Consider the following 24,247-nt stretch of genomic DNA (forward strand, 5'->3'; position numbering starts at 1 on the left):
TCCACCTGCAAATTTATCTCAAGGAAACAATTTCAATGAATAAAAATAAATAGACACAAAGATTTTCTTTGCAACATTATAGTGAAAAATCGAAGCAACTTAAATGAACATCAATGAAAAAAGGATAAGTCAGTTATGGTACATCAACAGGAGGTAATTCTCCCTTTTCTGCATCATTAGTTCACCCTCTCTCTTGGATCCTTCTAATCTGTCTTCGAATGTACTATATTTTTCATAATAAAATGAAAGCCAAGCAAACTAAGAGACTGCCTTGTCCAGTCTCTTGTCCTTGTCCAGTGATCATCCCTTTTCATTACTCTCCTTCCAAACAAAGGTCTCAAAAGAGCTGTCCATATTCATTGTTTCTAATTTCTCTCTTCCACCTCCCATTGTCCCTGTATTGGCTCTTGTTATACTAAACCAGGATTGCTACACCCAGTGGCCAATTCTCAGTCTTCACCTTGCTTGATCTATGAGCAGCCTTTGACACAGATGATTCCTTCTTCCTCTCTGATAGTCTTTCCTCACCAGGCTTGCCACCCTTTCTTAGTTTTGCTTTTCATTCATTGGCCACTCTTTTTCAAGTCTCCTTTGCTTATCTCATCTTCCTGACCTCTCTACAATGGTGGGCCTAGGGCTCAACTCTCTCTCTTTTCTCATTCTGAACTACAATCTCATATTAACCAGGACCTCATTGTCAGAACTCAGGACTTGTTTATCCAGTTGCATACTTGAGTTATGTCAAGTATGGTTTTGTCTACACTGAACTCTTGATCTTGTCTACATTGAACTCTTGATTCCTATCCTACCCAGTTCCACCCCAAATCTGTTACTCCTTCAATTTTGTTCCTCTCTATAACCTCAATCTCCTGTCTACTCAGGTTAAAAAAACAGACATCGTTTTTGCCTTTTTTCTTTCACCCATGACCACAATTGGTAAATCCAATCAGATCTAACTTTGAACAATATTCAGAGGAACACTTCTTACCACCTCCACCATTACCACACAAATTCTCATCAGCTCTCTCTGGGGCTATGGCAACAGCTTCCTAATTGGTCTCCCTGTTTTCACTCTGCCTCCTATAGGTTATTTTCTGCACAAAGCCAGAGTAATTTTTTAAACCATAAATTAGATCATGTCAGTACTTTCCAAAACGCCCTCCAGAGGCTCTACTTGATCTCCCTAATAGCATCCTCTTTCTCTGCACCCACTCCCCACTCCATTCCCCAATGTCATCTTCTATCACTCCTCCTCATATTTCACTCCTTCCATTCTGGTTCTTGCTGCTCTTCAAACACAGCAAGCAAGCTCCCTCTGCCCTCAGGGCCTTTGCATTTACTGTCTCACTGTTAGGAACCCTGATATATCTGCAGGGTTTACATCTCCATTTCACTTCCGTCTCTCTACTCAAACACTATCTTTTCAGAGGTGCCTTTCTTAATTGGACTACTTTAAAATATCACCTTGCCCATCACTGTCTGCCTCCTTACCCTGCTTTGTTATTTTTTCTTCAGCTCTTTTCATCATTGATAAATAATACTCTATCGCTACGAGAAGGTGTATTCAGGATAGCGCCTTACTGATGATCTACAGAGTATAGGCAATGCCTGGTTTATGGCAGAAGCTCAATAAAATATCTTTTGAATAAATGAATAAAGCAGGTGCATAATTTAATATTAGGTGAACTAAGCATAATGCAAAGCTGTATACTTGGCATATATAATGCAAAGTATGTATTTTTTATAGTCATATAAATGTTAAGATCTATGAATTGAGTAATTGCGAGTAATGGTTTTTGAATAAAATGTTATATTGTTAGGTTAATTTACAAGATTTTTAAAATATAAAATCACTGTGTATATCTGGGAAATGATAACCGTTGACAATTATAGAGAATGCAGTTGCTCTTTTTGAGAAATGACTAACTTTAACCACATATCTCAGAGGAAAATAACCATAGTGATTTCAGAGTTAACACCATGCATGAGCATTTGAATATTATCTCGCATTCAGTATAGCACACCAGTTAAGTGCAACAATTCAGAGTCAGATGGTCTGGGTCTGAAGTATAGCTCTTCCACTTAATAGCTAGGTTGGGCTAGTTACTTAACCTCTAACAAAGTCGGTATTTTTTAGGACTTCATGGTTTTTCAGAGCAGTTTTAGGTTCATAGCAAAATTGAGAGGAAGGTACAGAGGTTTCCCATATGCATCCGTCCCTGTCACATTCATAGCCACTCCCATTATCAACAATCTCCACCAGAGTGGTACATTTGTTACAACTGATGAGTCTGCACTGACACATCTTAATCATCTAAAGTCCGTAGTTTACATTAGGGTTCACTCCTGGGGTTGTATATTCTATGAGTTTGTACAAGTGTATAATGACATATCCGCTATTATAATATCACTGCCCTATAAATCCTCTGTGCTCCGTCTATTCATCCTTCCCTTTTCCCTAACCCCTGGCAATCACTGATCTTTTTACTGTCTCCAAAGGTTTGCATTTTCCAGGATGTTATATAGTATGCAGTCTTTTCAGATCGGCTTCTTTAACTTAATAATTTGAATTTAAGTTTTCTCCATGTCTTTTCGTGGCTTGATAGCTTATTTCTTTTTAGCATTGAATAATATTCTATTGTCTGGATGTATCAAAATTTATTTATCTATTCACCTACTGAAGGATATCTTGGTTGCTTCTAAGTTTTGGCAATTATGAATAAAGCTGCTGTAAACATCAATGTGGAGATTTTTGTGTCCAAGATTAGGTTTTTGTACCTACTTGGAGAGTTATTGAGAACTTCGAAATATATTATTTCCTTTACTCCAAACACAATGACAAAGTTTCATCATTTATTAACATCAGTAGAATCATTCTTGATATAAAAAGAAAACAAAAAATCTTAAATCAAATGTGTGTTATTTGATGTGCTTTCTTTACAGTGTTCCATTTTTGAGTACTGCTAGCTGTCATGTATTTTAAGAAAAGCAGTTTCTAAATAATGTATCTTCAAAAACATTTTATTGAATCCTATATGTTCAAAATGTATTTACCAGATTTTTAATAACAGATAACCTGTGTTCTGTTTCATTTGATCATCCTGACACAGGCACAAAAGTGAATGAGTTTATGTGAACCTCACTAGAGTATACAGACTTTTTTTTTTACATTATGGTTTTACTAGCCTTGTAAACAAACATCGACTTGTTGACTGTGAATTAGATCTAACCAAGTGCCAATTCGCACATAAATATGTAATTTGTAAATATGTGTTTTGGTTTAATATAATCAGTTATTCTATCAGCGTTGAAGGTATAGATAGAAAATAGAAAGTATCCAGGAAGAAATCCTAAGTCTCATCAGCATTTAGAAGTTGGGTAGAAGAAGAGTCAGCAAAGAAAATGAGAAGGAACATATTTTCATTTCCTTTGGAGAACAGTTGGGAGAATATGATGCCACAAAAGCTAAGAGAAGACAGTTTCAAGAAGGTAAGAGTAGCCAACTGTACCAAATAGCTGCTGAGAATTAGATGAGGGCACATAAGTGTCTATTGATGATCCTGACAAGTCTAGTTTCTTTCTGTTGTAGGGGTCAGTGTCAGATAAGAGTGGTTTAAAAGTGCAATAGAAATAAGGCTTAGGCAGAGACCATAGATGATTTGCTTGAAAATATTTCATGTGATGGGGAATGAAGAAATGAATACTCGGTAGAGAGAGAGAGATGTGGACTCAAGATTGCTTATACATATTTATTTGCATGCTTGTATGAATAATCTAGTAGCGAGGAAGGAACTGATGATGCAGAAGACAGAAGAGGAAAAAAAATTCTTGAGAATATGTCAGGGAATGGGAGCATAAGTGGAAGGATTTGCCTTTGATAATAGCAGGAAAAGAAGTGGAGGCAGAGGTGGTACCTTAATAACCACTACATGCCCAACACATACAGGCTTGGTATATTTTAGAAGCTCAATAAATATTTGTTGAGTGAATCAAGTAAACACCCATTCTTCTCCCATTTCAATCCAGTCTTCACATAGCATTAAGAGAGATCTTGTAAAAATGGAAATAAGGTCACATTTATTCCAGGCAAAACTCTTTAAGGCTTCTATCCCACTGTTTTTGGAATCAAGTCCCAGCTTCTCACTATGGCCTACAAAGCCTAACATATTTATGTCTCCAGCTTACTTCACTGGCCTCATCTTCCTCTCTCCAAAGCTCCAGCCACACTAGCATCCTTTCTGCTTTGCAAACCTTTTTACTGGATGTCCCTTCTGTTTGTAGTGTTGTTCTGCCAAATCTTGAAATTTTGCTTTACTCTCATCCTTCTGGTTTTGGTCAAGTGTCTATCCTCTCTATCTTATCTAAAGAAGGCCACTCTATCTTATCTAAAGAAGCACCCCACTTCTATCCTCATCATAATCTCTATGTCAGTACCCTGTGTCTTTCTTTCACAGGTCTTATGACAATCTCCAGTAGCTACATTTGTGTATTTTATATGTACTGAATGTTAGTGACTTGAGGTGTAAGCCACATTTGCCTTGTTCACCCCAGTGCCCATCATAATTCCTGGCACATAAGTAGATGCTCAATAAATTTTTGTTGAACAAATGGAAGCAATATTGAATTTAAGAAAATAAATGAGTGGAAGTAAACAGAAAATAACAAACAACTCTCTAAGAGTCTGGGTAGAGAAAGTACAAGGGACTTCATGAGCATTGTTTAAGGGCACCTAATCCTTCTTCAGGAGAAGTGTCAGGCTCACTTATTTCCCTCACCATAATTTACACACCAAACTTTACTTCAAAAAATACTTCAATGTATCTATAGATCCAACTACACCATTTAGCTTTGTAGGGTAAATCTGTGCCTATAATGTGTTAAATGTGTATACATATATATCCTTTGCATATGTGCTTATATTAAATAAAACACACTTAAATCTAGACATACCACCCACCATGTTTTATTGTATAATTGCTTGGGTATGTCATTCTTAATTTCTTATCGTAAGTTAAAAATTCTGATTGAGGTCTAAGCATCGCATATTTATTTCTCTAAAATAAAGGTTTATCTTTATAGATTTAATTTAAGCAAGATGATGTCTCAAAGAAGTTAACAACCATGGCAGAGGCTCTTATGTACTTCTTACAATAAATAATGTCCAGGTGTGTTATTTCTATTTCTTTGTTATTAGAGATATTCTAGTACTGATTTTTCACATCACGGACATATATGTTCACATGGATAGGTATATGTTTCATATGTATGTCAAAGTTTTGCTAAGTAACAAAAAGTCAACCTTTTCTGAGAAATAAATATCAAGAAATATCGTTGTTGATGAGAAAAAAAGAGCACTTCAAATATTTGATGTATACATTTCAAAGAAGAGGTGGGTTTTCATAAAATAAGCCCAGTCCAAGCCCTGATATATAAATTCACAGCACCAAAAATAATCCATGTCTCCAGCACTTTGCCACACAGCAGGACAGGTCATGGGGCTGATCTCAAAGAGAGCTGCAGCATGCTGGGTGCTCAGCTGGTCCTTTGAATCAGCAGCTCGTCATAAATAACATCATAACAAGTGAGTCAGGCCACAACTATATGTATAAAATACAGGAAAGCCTCAAGAGTTCTGATCTCTCTAAATTTCAGGTTACCTATTTACCCAGAGGTAGAGCAAGTATCTGGAAACATGATGCTCATGTTGGAATGTGCTGCTGGACCACATAGCTTGAGATTGTAGTAAATGTGGGCACACACATTGGTTGGGCTGTTTTGCTAAAACAGAAACCCCAAACCTAACAAGAATAGTAAAAATAAAGTATCTGGGGTGTATGATCTGGACCTTGCCACCCATTCCAACTATTCTAAACCATATTTCCCCTTGCCCACTACATTTCAGACATACCGTTCTCTTTTCTGTGCTGTGTTGTAGAGCTTGATCCCTGAGCACTTACAGAATGAGATACAGTATCGACGAGAGATAGGAGCTAACTGACACACTGGGGCGGTGATTAGGGCAGAAGAGGATGGGGCTAAGGGAGAGAATAAGAAACTTGACTCTATAAGGTTTTATATCAACACCAACAACAACGACAATAATATAACAATAATTAGCTAACGCTTATGTAGCACTTGCTATATTCTAGTCACTCTAGGGGCTTACCCTTAACACATTGACAATTAATCTTTGCAACAAGATCGTGTGGTAGGTAGAATTATTATTTTCATTTATTAATGAGGAAACTGTGGGTCAAGAGTATTAACGACTTTCTCAACATACATGTCTATTAAGTCATGAACATTCTCCCCCTCTACACACACACACCCGCTACATGGGATTCATTAACATGGAGAAGATGATATTTGAATTAGTTTTAATGCCTGTTATTTTTTAAAGAATTACTCTGGCATAGTAGAATGAAATGTGAATAAAATATAATATAAGTATATATCATAAAATATAAAGAGTTAGGTTATGAACCTTAATCTCCCAATAATTATATGTTAGGCAGCACCTTATATCTCTGGGGTACAACTTTCTTCGTTTCAAATAGATAGATTTCAATTCTATAATTTTAAGGCCCATGGTGAGTGATGATTAATTTTATTTGTCAAATTCACTGGGCCATAAGGTGTCCGGATATTTGGTTGAATATTATTTTGGGTGCATCTGCGAGGGTGTTTCTGGATGAGATTTACATTTGAATTGATTGACTGAGTAAAGCAGATTGCTCTGCCCAACTTGGGTGGGCCTCATCCAATCTGCTGAAGGTCTGAGCAGAGTAGAAAGGCTGAATAAGAGAGAATTTGCTCTCTCTGTTTATCCTCAAGCAGGGACATTGGTCTTCTTCAGCTTTAGGACCTGAACCCGTACTGGAATTTATACCTTTGGCTCTCCTGGTTGTCAGGCTTTCAGACTCATACTGGAGCCATACTACTGGCTCTTCTGGGTCTCCAGCTTGCTTACTACGGATCTTAGAACTTCTTAGCCTCCATAACCATGTGAGCCAATCTCTTTTAATGAATCATATTTCCCTATCTATCTGATATCCTGTTGGTTCTGTTTCTCTGGAGAACCCACACTAATGCAACCATCTAATAATACTGATAATCTTTGATAACAGTTTTTTCAAATATATTATGATTGAACTCATCCTTATCTTATATCTTCTTGTATTTGTAGAAAGCTTTGGTTTTCATGCTATAAACATGAGGGTAAAAACAGATCAGTGTAGGGGTGTAGCAGAGTAGATTGTGGTTATAAAAAAAAAAAATAATAGCTTATAGGGAGTTCTTATTGAAACAAAATGAATAATACTAAAAGAGTTATTGAATTGCTCACAAAATACAGGCAACACCAGCTTAAAGCACAGCTGTTTTTGCAAACATAATTTGTTAAATTAATACAACTTATAAAGAGTAATATTTTCCAGATGTCCTTTCATAATTCATAAAATACTCTTTCGCTTACTCCATTAAGCAACAATGAGCAGATTATATTGAGAAGAGCTGTGTAGAAGTCATAATTTGTGAGATTTCAATTGATCTATAGTTATGGGAATAAGGTATATGATACAACAATTAAAACGGCTTCTTATATTTATGGCAATGACAGGACAGTGAATTTGTAAGTACTTCCAAATGTACTGTTATACTTTTTGCAAATATTTGTTAGTTAATAATTAAGAACAAGGCATGTTAAAGTCATGAGATCTTACGGTTTATGTTTTTCTATCTCATTCAATTTACACATACGTTTACCAAGCTCAGAGCAGGACAGCTTTTCATCTGAGGTCACACAGCTATTGGGAGACCTGGGGTTAGATCCAGGTTTTCAGATTTCCATGCCAGAAATCCTTTCTCTTTGCTTGCAATATTTATAATTAGTACATATATTTTGAGATCAGCTTCAACATATGATTCTGTGAGAACATAACTAAGTAACTGTTTTCAGCATTAAATAAAATTTCTTCTAACATGGTGTCTTGGAAATTTCTTATTTAAAAAAAGTTGGGGCCTGAAATGGCAATATGAATGTAATTTTTGGTCTACATACATCAGAATGACCTACTTCAACTCAAGAGAATGAAGGAGCGTTTAAGTGAATTATCATGTAGATTTGGTTTATATTATATTCCTTCCTTGAATAAAGCCTAATCTGGTAAGGCTAAACTATTAATTTGTCTTCAAAACTAAAATTTGAAAAGAATATATCTTACAAAAGTAAATTTTTAACCAGAGGTCATGATGTTTTGTTACTAAAGCACTTGCTGCAGACCTATGTACCAGGGAGAATGGTCATGCTAATCGCTATATCGTCCCATAATCCCTGAATCATCATTGTAGATTTCATCACTTCAGCACCTCCTCTAGCCAACAGAGTCTAATGGCCAACTCTGGGCGTGAGAAGTTAGCACCTTCATATCGCAGAGAATTGTGGGGCGATAACTGAAAGAAGTATCCTTTAAGGATGCCAGGTCATTACCAAGTTCAAACGCCAGAGTTTGATACTAAATCTAAACGGAAACACCAAGAAGCTGTAAATTCAAATAGAGGCCAACAGGTACTCCACAAATATGTGAGGCTTGAAGCTTGTGGTAAGAAAATATATGGAAGATTTCACTGGGCCACTGTATAGACACTTTTTATGTAGTATGTTACAGACTCGAATATAAGAATTCTGGGATTCTGCCAAGAGGACGATAATGTCAATGGAGAAACAGAGTGAGATCACGCAGAAGTAAAATAAGAAAAGACAGTTTCTGTGTAAAGAGAGATTTTCTATTATTCCTTATTATCTATCAGAAGACAGAACAGTTTCTTCTTTCTCTGTATAATTAGATCATTTTAATAAATTTGATAAGGAAACATTATAGCATTGACAGTCATTCTAGAGGACTATCTGTCATCCCTCTTTCTGACTGCTGTTAAACTGTGCATGTGTGTATGCATACACTTATATGCATGGCAGGGACTAGAGTAAGAGGCATATAGGGTGCAAAATATAAGGAGGTATTCACTCTTAGGGTTCAATTAAGGTTAAGCATTGGTATTTTGGGGATTAGAAATGGGATTAAAATCAGATAGTTTACTTTCATGACTTTGAGAGTGCGTGCCTTCCTACATTTTGTCCCCAGTATCTCTCTTGCATGCCCCTAGTCCTGGATCTAGGTGTGTGAGTGTGTTAGTGTGTGTGTGTGTGTGTGTGTGTGTGTGTGTGTGTCTTTAATTCTTGTTATATTTTTACAGTTAAGTAGGGTAGGGCTGTTTTAGCTTTTGAAGACCCCTGATGCTAGCCATTTGCATAAGTAAACTTACTTACTCACACTTTATAGCAATACTATATGAATATCAGTATGTCTCTTCACAATTGCAGAAAGTTTGCCCAAGGCCACGCAGGAAGTTAACAACAGAAATGGGATTAGAATCAGTCTGCTTCTTGCTTCCTTGCTTCCTTGCTTCCACAACACCACCCACTGCTGACAAATCTAAAGACAGACTGTTGACAGCCTTGATGAATGTGTGAACATGCTGAGAACCACAGGCCATTGCACTAGTGTTTGTAAAAACTGAAGTTTCAAGATGATTGCTTTTCCAAAAGGAAGCTTTAATTTTTTGTTCATCGTAAAAATTTCAAAAAATAGTGTAAAGAAAAAAAAATAAAAATCATTCATATTTTCACTAAAAGACAGCAACTAATATTTCATGTATCTCTCTCCAGGCTTACTTCTAACATATAAACAAGATACTATTCTTTTTATTATTCCTTATTAAAAAAATAGGCTTATACTCTCTATAATGCTATTCTTTTGTTTTTACTTAATATATGATGACATTTTCTCAGTCAAAATATGGGTTTATCTTATCATTATATACTTTTTAATTTATTTAATACTTATTGATGGACATTTGCATTATTTCCATTTTATTCTACAACATTCTTTATGCACTTCTTGTATTACTTTCTTGGAATCTATAGAATTAGAATTACTGGGTCAAAATCTATGATTTTTTGAAGAACTTTTGATAATTTTGCCGAATTATCTTCCAGGGTGGTTGTAAAATGTGCATTTCCACCAGCAGTTTGTATGGAGCTGGCTGCCTTTTCACAGGACTAATGTTTTTCTGTGTTTGTGATAAACCCATTCATTTTAAATTTCTACTACCACTCTGTGTTATTGATTGCTTTTATTTCTAGAGCCATGAACACTGAAATTGATTAATATAGCTATTCATTTATTTTTCAAATACTTATTGTGCAGATATCAAGTTTTAAACAAGGTAGGGGAAACCATGAATGAGACAGTTTAATCCCTAAAAAATTATCCAAATTTGAGAAACAACATTGACTAATCTGAGGCACTGGCTTTTATCCTCACAACAACCAAACAAGGTAATACTATTACTGTTCCCACTGTGTAAATGAGAAAACTGAGGTGTGTTGCTCAAGATCATATAGCTTGTAAGTGGTGGAGTTGAGATTTAAATTCTGAGAAAAATATGTGGTAAGACAGTGTGTATAGATCCCGGTCAGAAAAATAAACTGGAATGTAATTGTGCCAAAGCAAAAAATTCTTTACATGGTAATAGGTAGACCCTGAAGTGCTAATGTGATTGGTGCCTCTCCTGGCCAAGTGGTAGGCACTGAACCTATAGTTCTGGCCTCCTAAGACCTGGTATATTTCTTGACCCAACAGGCCTGAGTTGACCGACCAACTGCAGACATGACTCTACGAGGGATGAGGGAGAAACTGCAGAGCTATATCTACTTGCGTGCCTCCTAACCCTGTGTATATCCTGGGTACTGCTTGACTGCCTCTTTGGGAGTCATTTGAAAAGAAAGCAACCTTGAACTGAAGCTGAGTCATCCCTCTTTCCAGTCTTTGAATCTGGACTAGGAGTTTAGATTTGTCCTTGCTCACCCTTCCCAACAAAGGACCATTATACTTAAAATACTGTAATAGTTCAAAAGAGAGTTAAGGTGATCAGAGATGATTCTACTATATCTCTTCATGGGAAGAACCTTGATGGTAGAACTTCAGTTTGCAAAGAGATAGGGAGAATATTTTAGTAGAATCCATAACAGGAGGACTTGTATGGATATAAAAAGAGATTGTTGTGTTGGGAGTGATAAGAAATCCAGTTTGACCAAAGGTATTGACCTATGTATGGAGTATAGTGGTAGAAAAGAATGAACAAGCAATGCAGGCTGAGTTTAGTTATCAAGAGACTCAGTTGCTAGGTTATGGACTTTGATTTTGATTTCGTAGTTTCTGGGAAATCATTGAAAGTTACATTATTCAGCACAGCAATAGAAGTCCTTTATAAACAAGTCACAAAAGCCCTTTGTAAGTTCTCAGTACACAACTCCCCTACCAGCACATTTATACGTTCCCTTAGATCCAGACATACCATACTACTTTTTGTTCATTCTCATGTCAGTTTATACTCCATGCCTTTCCTTTGCGTATTATGTTCTGAATTGTTTTGTAGCCCCCAACTGCTTTATCAAATCTTATTTATCTGCAAAGTCCTAGGATGTAGTACTTCCATAATATCCTTATCCCAAATATGAAATTTCTCTTTTCTTTTCCTAGAACTGATTTCTTTCTGCCTTATTTAGTTGGTCTATGTGGAGATATTATTGGACTGACTCAAAAGCAATTCCCAAGTCTCTTCTTTCTTCTTTGCTACTTTCCAGAGAGGAGTTGGAAAAACTAAGTACTCATTTCTGCAGCCTTCCTTACAGGTAAGTGTGGTCACATGGGACAGTTCTAACATTTATGCAGGGCATTTATAGGGAAGCTTATGCTTCCTCATATAAGAGGCAGGTGCCAGAGAGGGGCTCTCTACCTCTTTCTCATTTCTGCTTTGGATACTGATATGATGCTCAGAGATGTGGCAGTTACCCTGTAACTATGAGGTAGAAAGCACAAGGCCAGAAGGCATGTGCCAAGATGGCAAAGCCAAGGGATGAGACATTGTTGAAATACTGCATCTTACTAGGATTGTTCATCTACAGACTTCCTATATGTGAGAAATTAAAAGTATTTCTTGCATGAGCTTCTGTTAGTTGAATTTTCTGTTTCTTGATGCTGAAGGCATTCCTAATGGATACAATCTACTTGCCAATCTTTACTACCAGTTTATAATTTTTTAGTTCAACATATTTAAATTCTTTGGTGGAAAGTTTCAAATATCTTCATCTTTGTATTTATTTTTTTATTGTCCCAACCCTTGGTACAGACCTTTAATAAATGCTGAATTGATTGAATATGGCTTCACCTATCAATGTGATCAGCTAAGACTGACAGGAAGAAACTAAACATAACAACTAAATAAAACTACTTAATGTTGTACTTTCTTTAAAGATATTCTGTGAAACCCTTTTTTTACGTTTTAATGTCTTTTCTGGTTGAAATATTATCTAATCTGGACAAAGCTGAACTCAGAATGTTAGTAAGCCAATTTCCACTTTATTTAGATGAACTTTGGAATAGAAAGCATATTAGTAACTTGTTTTCGTATGATATCGTACAAGGAAAAGATAAACTAGCAGCAGTCATGTAAATACAGCTGGACTTTTCTAGCGATATCATCATGTTTCAACGTTTATTACTCCTTGTTTGGACTATTCCCCTAAAAATATATCCAGGTAAGCATCTGCTATGTTCGTTAAACCCTAAAGATCCACCCTGAAGTTATTTTCAGTAGTTCTGTGCCAACAAAAACTTCATCTAAAATTAATAAATAATTGCTGTGGTTGAATGGGAGGATTTAAAGTACATACAGTCCTTGGACTTCATTTGTAGAAGTCAGTTATCAAATGTCAAGGGGTGGAACTGCCCAATATATTTTCTAACACTGAGCGATAATATCAAAAGAAAAATCTAGTCTTTAACAATGTAGACATAATATCATTACTTCCACAGAGATCTTTTCTCTTATTTTCTAAAAATGTGCAAAAATTAGTGGTAAAAGGTCATTATGTATTAACCTCTTTTAGAATGGCCATTTAACCTTGTAACAATTACTTAAGTATAAGTTTTAAAGGACCATTTTCTTGAATTATTGAATTAATGCAACAATGCTGCTCCCATACATAATAAATATGAAATCAATACCGAAAAACTAACGTTGACTAGAAATGTTTACTGAGAAAACATTTCTCTGTTAAATGTGTTTGGAATTTAAGTAGTTTCTCAACTAGGATGAAAATTCCATGGTGAGACATGTATCTAGCATTCTAAATGACAATTGTAATCTCATTGCCATTCGTATTTCTTTTCCCTTAGCAAATAGCATAATTATGTGTCTGTCTTCCACAGAAAGACAAAAGTTCTCTAAGCCAATTAGCTTTAAGACCTTATAGGTAAGAAAATCAAACCTAATTGAAATGCACTATGGCAATCCATGACTGCATATCTTGTCAGCATTAACTAGGATCTACTAACTGATTATTCTTCTAAAGGGTAATGCATATTAGTGAATGTGCAATGAAGCATCTAACAAAAAGTCAGTGTGTCCTTGGGTATCATTGTGATTTGTCAGTGACAGTGAGGACAGGGAGATGAAGATTCATTATAATAAAACCTCACATCAATAAAAATATAAAAATACAAAATGAAAAGGGTATCTTTAGTATAGATGTTAGATGTTTGCATTTGATGGCTGCGACTACGGTTTCTGAACCAATGCAATATTGATAAGGAGAAGCTCTTCTGAAGTAATCATTTCATGGGACATGTTTATGAACTGACAGGTGCCTAAAAAATACAATACCCTCATTTTGTTTAAATTTCATGTCAGAAGTTCAGTAAACATGTCCCCAGATGTGAAATTCTTCAGGCAGCTTTAAAGGCAAAATGAATACAGAGGTGATATTCATAGTCTGGCTGATTAAATAAGTTAAAATATTCATTTTCTAATACACTTCTGTGTTTTTTTTGGGGGGGGAGTGGGTGTAGGGAGAAAATCTTCCTATGAAATGCTCAAAAGCAAATGCTATAGCTGTTAAATAAGTGCTCTCAATCGACTGATACCATAGGGTAGAGAGGTTTACCTCCATGCAAAACACAGCAGAAATCTTAGCTTGTTGACTCAGGCAATTCTGGTCTCCAAGACATGTTAGCTGTATATTTCTAAATAACTGAAGCAAATGTAGGGTGTGCTGGATATTTATGATTATTAATAGCAATACCAGCTATTTTATGGAAATCTCTGCATGCCCTAGTTCACTGAATTTTCCCCACATCCCTATGCAGCAGGTTCTATTACCACATCCACTCTGCCAATGAGGAAACTAGAGATAAAGATCAGAGAGGTCAATAACTTGCCCAATGTCAAATAGCTGTAAGCAATGGATGTAAGGCCCAACTCTACTACTAGAGCATTATCCGTTACATTGCCCTGGAAAGCAGAGATTTCGACTGATTCCAATGCAGCAAATAAAGCAAAATTTTAATGGTTTCATTTTGCATTAATTAATACTCATATCAAGATTTTCCTGTTTATAAGACATTACTTCATTTTAGCATTTTAGCTGACTTTACTTCAATCAAGAACTTAAGAAGATACATTGTCCAATTGATAGGAATTGTCAAAGAGACCTGTTTGTCTTTCGATGGTGTTTTAACGGCAATTTAAAATTCTGCTTTTTCTCTTCATCAGTTGACATTTTTTGACACCTTTCTTCTATTCTTCTCCCCAATTAGGGAAGCCACAAAATCCCAGTGGTGTTAGATTAGAAGAGTAGTTCACAGCACTGTAAGATGCTGTTCTAAATGCCAATATAATTGCACAAGGGACCCTGGCAGTACAGAAGGTGAAAGAAGCATTTCTGTAATGCACTGAAGCATTACCATGAGTCCCCACTAATCATCCAAAAGGCGAGCTTTAGCGATGCATCAATGTAAATTGTTCTAGATACAAGCGCTTTCATGAAACATTAACACTGATTTACTACCCCAGGTGGGCTATTCGTAAAAGTGAGTAACTCTCTAAAGTGCTTTAAAAGAGGGGAGAAAGAAAAATCCATAGGTCAACTACATTTAGTCCCCCAAAGAATAGGTTTGTTTTTCTGCCGCGTGATCACCTCGAATAATATTGCAGCACTTTTAGAAAGGATGGATATGATTTCCCTAACCCACAAATCCCATCTGAGAAACTGCAATAACAATTAACTATTAATGACAAGAAGAAAATAAGCTTTCTTTTCCCCAGGCAATCTGTCACAATGAACTCAGTAGCTTGGGAAGCAGTTTGGTGTGTTTTCTGTCAGAAGGTTATTATCTTAGGGCTAACAAAAGCACACCCTTCAGAAAAGTGTCTTCATGGATAAAACCAGAGCCAACTGCTTTTTACATTATTATTTCAGGTGCATTTCCATTTTCATAAATCACGGACAGATTAAAAATTTCACTGAATAGAGTCAGCAATAGAAAAATTATACCGCCTCCTTTCTGGTTCCATAAAATCAACCCATAGCTTAATTACTTGGTTATTTTGACATTCTTTTTCTGAAAAATCAATGTTTGAGTATCAAATTAATTTTAAGTTTTAGAATCTGGGGGAAAGAATTTCGGTATACTCTTTGACGTAATTTGTTGCACTGTGGATTATCTCAAAATCATTATTGAGAATTATTGCTTTTGCCAACACCTCTTTTGCTATAATACATGATAACATTTTTTAAAATATTTTTTTATTTTTCAATTATAGTTGGCATACATTATATTAGTTTTAGATGTCCAACATGATGACGAAACATTTATATAACTTACAAAGTGATCACTCTGATAAATCTAGTACCTACTCGGCACTATACAGTTATTACAATATTATTGACTATATTCCTTATGGTGTACTTCACATCCCCAGGATTATTTTGTAATTACCAAGTTGTATGTCTTGATCCCTTCGCCCCATCCCCCCCCACACACGTAACCCCACTCCCATCTGGCAACCATCCAAATATTCTCTGTGAGCTTCTTTCTGTTTTGTTTGTTTATTTTGTTCTTTAGATTCCACATGCAAGTGAAATCATAAGCATTTGTCTTAATCTGTCTGATTTACTCCACTCAGCATAATACTCTCTCAGCATTTGTCTTAATCTGTCTGACTTACTCCACTCAGCATAATACTCTCTAGGTTGATCTATGTTGTTGCAGATGGCAAGATTCATTCTTTCTCATGCCTGAGTAATATTCCATTGTGTATATGTACCATCTGTTTATCCATTCATCAACTGATGGACACCCAGGTTGCCTCCATATCTTGGCTATTGTAAATAATGCTGCGATGCACATATCCCTTTGAAGTAGTGTTTTGGGGTTTTAATATATGCAGCAGGAACCAAGCTTTTTATCTTTTTGCTCAAGCACATAAATTCATCATCCTGCTCCTGACAGTCTAATGAGATGCCATTTCTTTGACCTATTTTCTTCTCAAAGTGATATTCAATGTATTAAAAAAATCTTAGAATTAATGAAGACTATATCCTAGAAGACAAAGGATAATTTCATTATTGACCCACCAAGTTCTTTGGGAAACTTTCTGAAAATTTTGCTTGTTTCAAGGTGGACATTTTATTTTCTTGCCAAAATAGAACTTCAGCCTATTAGAAGTTTCCCTATCAAAATCTGTTTCCCATCTTCTTTGAACATAATTAATCAACTTTTTAAATCTCATGGATATTTTGTTACTTCAAATTTGAAAAGTCAGGAATTACACTTTCAGGCATCGTGGCATAACAGGGACTGATTTACCCTCTTGACCTGAAACAAATATAAAACCAGACAAAATATATGAAACGATGGTTTGTAGATATTGGACAACAGGTAGCCCAGGACTGTGATCCCTGAGAGAAGGAACCTGGTGGGGGCAGCCTCATCAGTAACTCAGCTTCTCTGGAGAGAGTAGAACCTGAATGGAGCCCAGAGGAATCTCTAAGTTCAGAACTTAGGAAGGCCAAGGAGACTGGCATTCACAAGGCATTGTACCAAAGAACAAAGAGCTGCATGAAAAGGAGAGAGCTCTATACAGAGGGAAATTGTTCCCGAGAGCAGCACAAGTTTCTCTCTAAGTCTTCAATTGAGTCCTGATTAGCACATGGATAAGAGGAAACTTTCTGAGGTGAGGGGAAGACCAGAAGAAAGAAATGAAAGAAACAGTTCTTGGCTCACACAGGGTTGAGAATAGTTCTTGTTTCTTCCAACCTGAGTGTAACCTTATAATACACAGGGTACTGGAGGGAGTATTCAGAATGTATTGCCCTAGTAAAGGGGCAAAATCAGTCCTAGATCAGGGTCCACACATTTTTCTCAGAAGCTCATATAGTAAACATTTTAGGCTTTATGAGCCAAAAGGCAAAGTCAAATATATTTGGTAAGTACTTAAATAACAAGAGGAAAAATATTCTCACCCCACTCCACATGCGATTGGGTGGACCATCCCATGTGATGAGCATACTTTATGCCAAATTACTATCTGCCAGAGACATTCTTAGCATGAAAGCACTGTCCTGAGGGAAAAGGTCTGGCTAATAGATAGGAAGGGGAGGGTAGTGCTATGGACTGAATGCCCCCTCAGATTCATATGTTGAAACTCTAGCTCCTAATGTGATGGTATTAGGAGATGTGGTCTTTGGTAAGTACTTAGGATTAGATGAGGTCACGAAGGTGGAGCCCCCAAGATAGGATTGGTGCCATTGTAACAAGAGTCTCTCTCTCTCTCTCTCTGCCTCCCTCCCTCCTTCCCTCCTTCCTTCCCTCCCTCCCTCTCTTTGCTATGTGAGGAGACAGAAAGAAGGCATCTCTCTGTAAGAAGGTTCTCATCATGAACCAAGAGCTTGAATCAGCTAAAACTTTGATTTTGAACATCTCAGTCTCCAGAATTGTGAGAAATAACTGTTTGCTGTTTAAACCACTCAGTATTGCATTTCTTTATAGCAGCTAAAACTGATTAAGGCGGGTAGCCACCTTGGTCAGTTTCCTTGTCTGTCCAGTTCACATTCAGATCTTGATGTGCCTTTTCCTCCTCCTGGAGAGCTCAGCCACCTTGGAGTGGAACCTACTTGGAGGAGAGTTGATTTGCTAAATTGCTGATTCCCAGATTAAGATTCTACCTCCAGATGCTTGCCAATGCTAATAGTGAGGTCTCCAACTTATCCATGGCAACCTATGCTACATCTAAACAGCAGTGAGCCATGGCTCCTGTCTGAGTGGCAGGCTCTGGGAGTGGAGGAGGATGGCCTGGCTTTAGTTCTGTGGCTCACAGTGCTTGATTGGCACCCTCAAGATATACAAAAACAGACAGTGGGTTGTATTTGGCCTGTGGGTTATAGTTTGATGACCCCTGCCTCAGATTAAACACTGCTCTGGTCCCACCTAATAAAGTCTTAAAAGAATCAACAAAGACTTAAATAAAAAACTTGAGAGAACCAAAATGTGGGTAAGTAACTTAACTACTTATAAATTAGACAAAGAATTTTAACAGATCTCAAAATACTTAAGAAATAATAAAAAAAAAGTATCTGGCAGTCAACTAAATTCTCAGTGTTTGAGATCCAATTAAAGAAATTTCAGGCATTCAAAGAAGCAGAAAGAAAAGAAAAGTGTATTGTGGAAAAAAAAGAAAGAAAAAGAAACAGACCTAGAAATGACATAGATGATAGAATTAGAAGTTATTACAACAATATTTCATATACTCAATAAGATTGAAGAAAGTATCAGCATTCTAAGGAGCGATATCGAAGATATATAAAAGATTCATGTCTCATTACTAGAGATAAAAATTACGGTGTCTAGGATTAGAAATACAGTGAATGGAATCGATAGCAGATTAGGCCAGGCAGAACAGATTAGAGAGTTTAAAGACATAGCAATAAAACTATCCAAAATGAAGTACACAGAGAGAAAAGATGGAAAAAAAAAATGAACAGAGTTTCAGTTTGCTGTTCAAAGTGGCCTTATATATATATATATATAAAAACTTGAGTCCCTGAAGAAGGGGAGGGAACAGTCAGAAAAAATATTTAAATAAATGGATGAAAAATCTCTAAATTTAATTAAAATAATAACCACATATGCAAGAAGTTCAATGAATCTAATGTGGAATGTGAACAAAAGTATAATACGGCACTTACTGTACAAAATGGTTTAAAAATGGCAAAAGTCAGACTGTCATAATTGAGTTTACCATTAACATAAGGAGTTTAAAGGAAGTACAAATATATGAAACTATAAGGTCACAAATTTAGTATTATGAAAATCGAGATTTCAAGAGAATATAGAACTTCTGGCAGTTTGTATGAGTCAGCATTTCAGGTTGTTACTTCTGTTCAATATTATTTGTGTCGAATATGGGAATATGGTATAAATTTTCATTCAGTCATTACTCCACTAACATTCATTTAACATGCATTTAAGCTCCTGTTTCTGCAAAAGCATATTAGAACACACAAAATGAAGAATGCTACACCTGCCCTGAGACCTAACAATCTAGTTACCTTCCAAGTGTTATAGATGAAACAATTTTACAATTGCTTGACTGACACAGCTTTGCCTTCTTCATTTCCTTATCACATATTCCACTGAACACGAAGTTACAGTTAATTTAGATGAAATGCTCTTTCCTGAGTTATCTATATCTTCTTAATGTGTGAAATCATTCTCTAGAAGCAAGAGGTGGGTGGTACTGCTTGTGGTAAAAATAGTTTTCTGTTCAGTCACCTCTTTGATTCATCATTCTTTATCTCCAGCACAAATATTTCCTGGAGCTTCTTATCTCAAATTTTATGACAAGTAAAAATGTAAGTCATGAAGTGGTGCAAAATATTTACAAATAAATATGAAATAAATGACCCCAAGAAAAATGACCTTTGTGTAGGTGACATACAAATATAAAAATGAATGAGCATTCCTCCAGAAAAATGATCTTTAAGCAGGTCTCAAGACGTAGACATAACCATAAAACAATAGCCTGAAATAGGTAACAAAGCTTAAAATAGTTCGGATGTGAAGTACCAAAAAGCCGGGTACAAAGACCTGAGGAGGTGTACAAGATGATCCAATGGAGTCAAGAAATAAATTGTTAGAAATTTTATTTATATTTATTCTTATGTTATTCTTGAGAATTATCTTTTTGGGTAAGTTTTATAACACATATAAAATACTAGTACACTAGTAGATACTTGTTATATAATTCAGCCATCATACATACATAAGGGAATGTAGAAATTTGTTAAACTTATAGATGTAGGACCAAAAAAAAATTTGAAGATCACAGATCTAGACAAATTATTTTAAAATGTTATTAGAAACATAACCCTTTTTTACATAAACTCTTATATAAAACACCAAAATTAAAAGGTAAGTGTAACATTTATTTTTAAAACATTTTAAAATAAAAATGATTTTTGACGTAAAAACCATTTATTTTTTAACTTCCAAATTATAATGTTTAAGTTTTACAAAATCAATCAAGAAATTGATGACGCTTATTTGATTTGAAACAAAGGATTATGAATACTTGTAGCATTTTATCAGCCTCAGCTTCTAAATTTATTTCTATGAATTTTGCAACATTCATAGATAAGGAGCTATGAATGATCACTATTTATTAACATCTTATCTCATCCAGAATGGTACAATAGTAGATCCTCATTGTGACTAGCACCGCTAATGGGAGGGTGAACAAATGAATAAATGTTGTGATGTCTTTTAAATCAATAGAGGTAGCAGAAGAAACATTAAAGGCTACAGGAAAATGAGCCCAGCAGGCAACATATGTTAGTGTGTTTGTGGGATGCAATGTGTCAAAATTTAGCGTGTGTACTTGTTTTTAAAAATAGTTTAAAGTTTATTCAAAATGCTTGAAGCATATGAAAAGTGAAGTAAAAATCGAATATTTGTAAGAAATATTTGTTTTCTAAGAAAAACAAAAAAAATTACTGGCCTGCAAATTTTCTTATTTTCTTTTTTTCTGTAAGGGACATTATAAGGCCATTTGGCAACGAATTAGGTCTGTGTATTGTGTCATAGTATCAATATTATTTTCCTGATATTAATAAAAGCTCTATAATTGAGAAAGAGAATGTTCTTGTTCTTAGGGACCATATACTAAATTATTTGAGGGTCAAGAGTCAACATGTCTGCATGGTGTAAGTTGACTTTTACAGCTTACACCATGATGAATTACCTTCTCAAGAAATAACCGTCAGACATCATTCTATTCTATTGTTTTGGTAAAGCTCAATAGCCTGAGAAAAGACATTTTCAGAAAAAAAATAAAAGAAAATAATAATAATGAAAATACCACACTGATTCCATACTCTAAAGCAAATCACGGAAAACCACAGAACTATTTTAGATTATCTGTCTTTTTTCTTCTTTTGAATGAGATGAAAAAGACCTTACTTAAGCTTGTAATTTGATTTAATTCAACAAACATATATTGAGCAAGATATCTTTCTAGTGGATAGACAAATGAAGAAGCATGAACCCTGACCTCAAGGAGATCACAGTCTTCCACAGAAAAGGAAGAATAAAATAGAATAAAGAGTAAATTTTAAAAAAATAGGCATTGGCCAGTACTTTTTGAGAAGTATTGTGGTTAAGGTCACAAGTAGAGTCATAATCACAGTAGATATTGCCAATGATCTGGGATTTGAGGGATTGCTGGAAAACTCCAATTGCTCAAAAATTTCACTTCAATTTATATCACATTGCCTGAGATAACTACTCTAGAAGGCAAATGTCTTGTAAGTTGTAGACCATTAAGTCATTCTTCTCTAGTGGAGAACTTCAGGTGTTTTCTCTTTATAATAACCTAGAAGGGAATCAAATAGGAAGGTGAAGGTCAGTTAAAGACATGGAATGAAAGAATTGGGTACAACCCTGGAACGAACAGAATACAGATAATAAGAAAGGTGAGGATGGCTGAGAGTATATGTTGCCTCTTCATGTTTTGTTTTCAAACAGACTTTTTTGTACAATGGCATTAGAATTAAATAGTCTGTAATATAAATGTGTACACTCTCTACAACATAGAACTATTTGAAGATATTCTCTGTATTCAGTCTAAATGACACCCATGAAGAGAAGTCTCCCAACTATGACAATCTAATTTCATAGAAAGTAAACAAAGAGCAACTATTTTTTGAAAACTTAAGCTAAACATTAAAAATGAATAAAAAAGATAAATAAAAATATTTATCTTTAGAATGAAGAATATTAAAAATAGTATGAAATAACACGACAGAAATAAAACAGCTTCTATGGCAACAAACTGACTGCAGCCAGGACTCAGGGAGTGGTGAGTACATTTCTGCATGTATCAACAACAATGCTTAACAGCTACAATTTAAACCATAATGGATGAGTTGTTCAAAAATGACTATTAGATCACACTCTATTCTATTGTTTTGGTACTCAGTGGTGCTTAATAGGCCAGGAAAAGACTAAGGATGACTCCTGACAAAGACTCTTCATTTGACTAAACTTCAAACAGATTCCTCTGAGCCTTTTTTCCTACTAGTCTCATCCTCGGGCCCTCTTTTCAGCCTGCTGAGTTCAGTTTTAGCAAGAATTCTGTTAAGCCAGTTTAGAAAGAAGCCCCACCCTTGATATATGATCACCTTCCATGTCTGATCAATTTTCTCCTCGCCCATCTTTGATGTATAAGTCCTTGGCCTGCCTTCAGCAAGAATCTTGTTGAATATGTTTAGCAAGAATCCCCCTACCTTTGATGTCTCCTTTTAGTAATTTCCATCCACTGACCTCTCACTCTGCTAGTTGGCCACAAATCTCCAGCTGTCCTAGATGATTTGGAGTTGGGCCGGATCTCTCTCCCCTACTGCAATAGTCTTGCCATCTATCAACAATGTAGTCCCAAATAGTCTTCCTTACCACTTAAAAAAGTGTTGAACTTTTTTTTTTTCTTTAACACTCCAGAGTAAATGCCAGTTCAAAAAGATTAAAGAAAACGTAAGGCTATTGTCCATACAGGACTGATTTCCCAAGAAAGATGTCCATCTTTCAAGAGATATTTCAATATTTGTCAACACTGCTCATTTAAATGCAAAGTATATTGAAAGTGATCACTTCTTTTAATGCCTTGATCCTGATACAAGAAGAAGTATGGCATACTTGAGGATTGGCACAAAGGCTAGTGTGAAAGGAGCTCACCTGGTACGGGAAAAACTCTGTATATTTAAGTATGGAAAATATTTGTTGACTTATCTTATTTCTATGGTTAATGTGTAGAATTTCAAGTACTGATAGAAAAATCACATTCCAGGAAGCTCTCATTTATTTAACAAGCATTCATTGAGCATCACTGTATACAAAGCATGGTTTTGGGCTTTGCAGAAAGTAGAAAGGAAAGACTGCATTGAAGAGGTGGCGCTTTAACCTAATCTAGAGAACAGCAAACATGGAAAATGGCATAAAACTTGGACAGATTTGAATTACCCCCTGGAATCCATACAAGTACGTGGCGTGGTAAAGACAGCAAAGATTTCTCTAGAAAATGGACAGTTTGCAAAACATACAAATGAGAAAAAAACTGTATGCTTTTCTGCATTATAGAAATAAACAATTCATGCTTCCATGAGGAAGACAGGTGAAAATTAATGCCAGAACCTAGGTTTCATTTTCTTTCAAAGTAAAAAAAAAAAAAGAATATTAGTGTTCATGAAAAACATGTGTCATTCACCGTAGAGGCTGAGCCGATGATTCATTTATTCATAATTTTGTGTCTCTGGCACCAGACACGTGATGGGGAAGCAGCCGAAGATAAAGCAAGAGGTGCCAGGATTCTTTGTGCAATTAGATGGCAAGCTGTGAAGCCTCTTCCCTACCAATTCACATTTATATAAATAGCTCCTCCTACCTTCTATAAATGATCTGAACAAATGCAGAGGAAGGAAATTAAATGACTTCCTCCATCAATACCAAGGCAGTATTGCCAATAAATAGTACTGAAAGAAAGCATTTTAAAATGTTCTTTGGCTTTTAGAAAATTGCCACTGTGGAAAAAGGCACTGACTTCACATGACCATAATTGATTGAAATGTCCTCTCATCTTTTAATCCATTGGTTGACTAGAATATAATGCCAATAAAATTAAGGTCATGGAGCTCGATCCTTCTTTAAACCAACTTTGTGGATGTGTGTTTTATCCTTGGGTATAATTTCTTTCCCCTAAATCTCAATTTTTAAAAATCAAGTAGAAATAACATTTT

At 35.6% G+C, this 24,247-nt stretch overlaps 1 protein-coding gene across 1 annotated transcript in view; it reads right to left on the reverse strand.

Moving 5' to 3' along the window:
- Window positions 1–24,247, reverse strand: part of PTPRR (protein tyrosine phosphatase, receptor type R) — a 223,204-nt gene that overhangs the window by 126,652 nt on the left and 72,305 nt on the right. The window lies entirely within an intron of this gene.

Source organism: Pteropus alecto, unplaced genomic scaffold, assembly GCF_000325575.1.
Source record: "Pteropus alecto unplaced genomic scaffold, ASM32557v1 scaffold76, whole genome shotgun sequence".
Classification (NCBI taxonomy): domain Eukaryota; kingdom Metazoa; phylum Chordata; class Mammalia; order Chiroptera; family Pteropodidae; genus Pteropus; species Pteropus alecto.